This window comes from Arachis stenosperma, chromosome 9 (genome assembly GCF_014773155.1).
Source record: "Arachis stenosperma cultivar V10309 chromosome 9, arast.V10309.gnm1.PFL2, whole genome shotgun sequence".
Taxonomy (NCBI): Eukaryota; Viridiplantae; Streptophyta; class Magnoliopsida; order Fabales; family Fabaceae; genus Arachis; species Arachis stenosperma.
In genome coordinates, this window is record NC_080385.1 from 85,013,629 (window position 1) to 85,016,713 (window position 3,085).

Here is a 3,085-nt window from a genome sequence, read left to right on the forward strand (position 1 = left end):
GGGCTGGTGCCCATTCCTGGCGTTAAACGCCAGGTTCTTGCCCTTTTCTGGCGTTTAACGCCAGTCTGGTGCCCCTTTCTGGCGTTAAACGCCCAGAATGGTGCCAGACTGGGCGTTAAACGCCCAACTGCTAGCCTCACTGGCGTTTAAACGCCAGTGATTTCTTCCTCTAGGGTGTGCTGTTTTTCTTCCTGTTTTTCATTCTGTTTTTGCTTTTTCAATGGATTTTGTGACTTCTTATGATCATCAACCTACAAAAGACATAAAATAACAAAGAGAAATATATAAAATATAATCATTGGGTTGCCTCCCAACAAGCGCTTCTTTAATGTCAGTAGCTTGACAGGGCTCTCATGGAGCCTCACAGATACTCAGAGCAATGTTGGAACCTCCCAACACCAAACTTAGAGTTTGAATGTGGGGGTTCAACACCAAACTTAGAGTTTGGTTGTGGCCTCCCAACACCAAACTTAGAGTTTGACTGTGGGGGCTCTGTTTGTCTCTGATTAGAGAGAAGCTCTTCATGCTTCTTCTCCATGGTGACAGAGGGATATCCTTGAGCCTTAAACACATAGGATTTTTCATTCACTTGAATGATCAGTTCACCTCCATCAACATCAATCACAGCCTTTGCTGTGGCTAGGAAGGGTCTGCCAAGGATGATGGATTCATCCATGCACTTCCCAGTCTCTAGGACTATGAAATCAGTAGGGATGTAATGGTCTTCAACTTTTACCAAAACATTCTCCACAAGTCCATGAGCTTGTTTTCTTGAGTTGTCTGCCATCTCTAGTGTGATTCTTGCAGCTTGTACCTCAAAGATCCCTAGCTTCTCCATTACAGAGAGAGGCATGAGGTTTACACTTGACCCTAAGTCACACAGAGCCTTCTTGAAGGTCATGGTGCCTATGGTACAAGGTATTGAAAACTTCCCAGGATCTTGTCTCTTTTGAGGTAATTTCTGCCTAGACAAGTCATTCAGCTCTTTGGTGAGCAAAGGAGGTTCATCCTCCCAAGTCTCATTTCCAAATAACTTGTCATTTAGCTTCATGATTGCTCCAAGGTATTTAGCAACTTGCTCTTCAGTGACATACTCATCCTCTTCAGAGGAAGAATACTCATCAGAGCTCATGAATGGCAGAAGTAAGTCCAATGGAATCTCTATGGTCTCATTTTGAGCCTCAGATTCCCATGGTTCCTCATTTGGGAACTCAGTGGAGGTCAGTGCACGCCCATTGAGGTCTTCCTCAGTGGCGTTCACTTCCTCTCTTTCCTCTCCAGATTCGGCCATGTTTATGGCTTTGCACTCTCCTTTTGGATTTTCTTCTGTATTACTTGGAAGAGTACTTGGAGGGAGTTCAGTAATTTTCTTACTCAGCTGTCCCACTTGTGCCTCCAAATTCCTAATGGAGGACCTTGTTTCAGTCATGAAACTTTGAGTGGTTTTGATTAGATCAGAGACCATGGTTGCTAAGTCAGAGGGGTTCTGCTTAGAATTCTCTGTCTGTTGCTGAGAAGATGATGGAAAAGGCTTGCCATTGCTAAACCTGTTTCTTCCACCATTATTGTTGTTGAAACCTTGTTGAGGTTTCTCTTGATTCTTCCATGAGAAATTTGGGTGATTTCTCCATGAAGAATTTTAGGTGTTTCCATAGGATTCTCCTAGGTAATTCACCTCTTCTATTGAAGGGTTCTCAGGATCATAGGCTTCTTCCTCAGATGAAGCATCCTTTGTACTGCTTGGTGCATTTTGCATTCCAGACAGACTTTGAGAAATCAAATTGACTTGTTGAGTCAATATCTTGTTCTGAGCCAGAATGGCATTCAGAGCATCAATCTCAAGAACTCCTTTCTTCTGACTTGTCCCATTGTTCACAGGATTCCTTTTAGAAGTGTATATGAATTGGTTATTTGCAACCATCGCAATTAGTTCCTGAGCCTCTGTAGGCGTCTTCTTCAGATGAAGAGATCCTCCAGCAGAGCTATCCAAAGACATTTTGGATAGTTCAGAGAGACCATCATAGAAAATACCTATGATGCTCCATTCAAAAAGCATGTCTGAGGGACATTTTCTGATTAATTGTTTGTATCTTTCCCAAGCTTCATAGAGGGATTCTCCATCCTTCTGTCTGAAGGTTTGGACTTCCACTCTAAGCTTACTCCATTTTTAAGGTGGAAAGAACTTTGCCAAGAAGGCATTGACTAGCTTTTCCCAAGAGTCCAGGCTATCTTTAGGTTGTGAGTCCAACCATATTCTAGCTCTGTCTCTTACAGCAAAAGGAAATAGCATCAGTCTGTAGACCTCAGGGTCAACCCCATTAGTCTTGACTGTGTCACAGATTTGCAAGAATTCAGCTAAAAACTGATGAGGATCTTCCATTGGAAGTCCATGGAACTTACAATTCTGTTGCATTAGAGAAACTAATTGAGGCTTAAGCTCAAAGTTGTTTGCTCCAATGACAGGGATAGAGATGCTTCTCCCATAGAAGTTGGGAGTAGGTGCAGTAAAGTCACCCAGCACCTTCCTTGCATTGTTGGCATTGTTGTTGTTTTCGGCTGCCATGGGTTCTTCTTCTTTGAAGAGTTCGGTCAGGTCCTCTACAGAGAATTGTGCCTTAGCTTCTCTTAGCTTTCGCTTCAAGGTCCTTTCAGGTTCAGGGTCAGCTTCAACAAGAATGCCTTTGTCTCTGCTCCTGCTCATATGAAAGAGAAGAGAACAAGAAAATGTGGAATCCTCTATGTCACAGTATAGAGATTCCTTGAGGTGTCAGAAGAACAGAAAAATAGAAGAAAGAAGAAGGAGAAGAATTCGAACTTTAATTAGATAGAGTTTGAATTGTGCATTAAGAGAGAGTAGTACTCCATAAATAGAAGGATGTGGGAGGAAGGAAGAGAATTTTCGAAAATTAATTAGAGAGATGTCAAAAATATTTTGATAATTTTTGAAAATTCAAAGTGAAAAAGAAATCAAGTGATTTTTGAAAAAAATTTTGAAATTAGAAGTTAAAAAGATTTGATTGAAAACTATTTTGAAAAAAAGATGTGATTGAGAAGATATGATTTGAAAACAATTTTAAAAAGATTT

General features: G+C 41.1%; 1 non-coding gene across 1 annotated transcript; it reads left to right on the forward strand.

Moving 5' to 3' along the window:
- Positions 1-2,050: 2,050 nt before the first annotated feature.
- Positions 2,051-2,158, forward strand: LOC130952440 (small nucleolar RNA R71). Its single transcript, XR_009074621.1, has one exon. It is a non-coding gene; the product is annotated as a small nucleolar RNA R71 (small nucleolar RNA).
- The last annotated feature ends 927 nt before the right edge of the window (positions 2,159-3,085 follow it).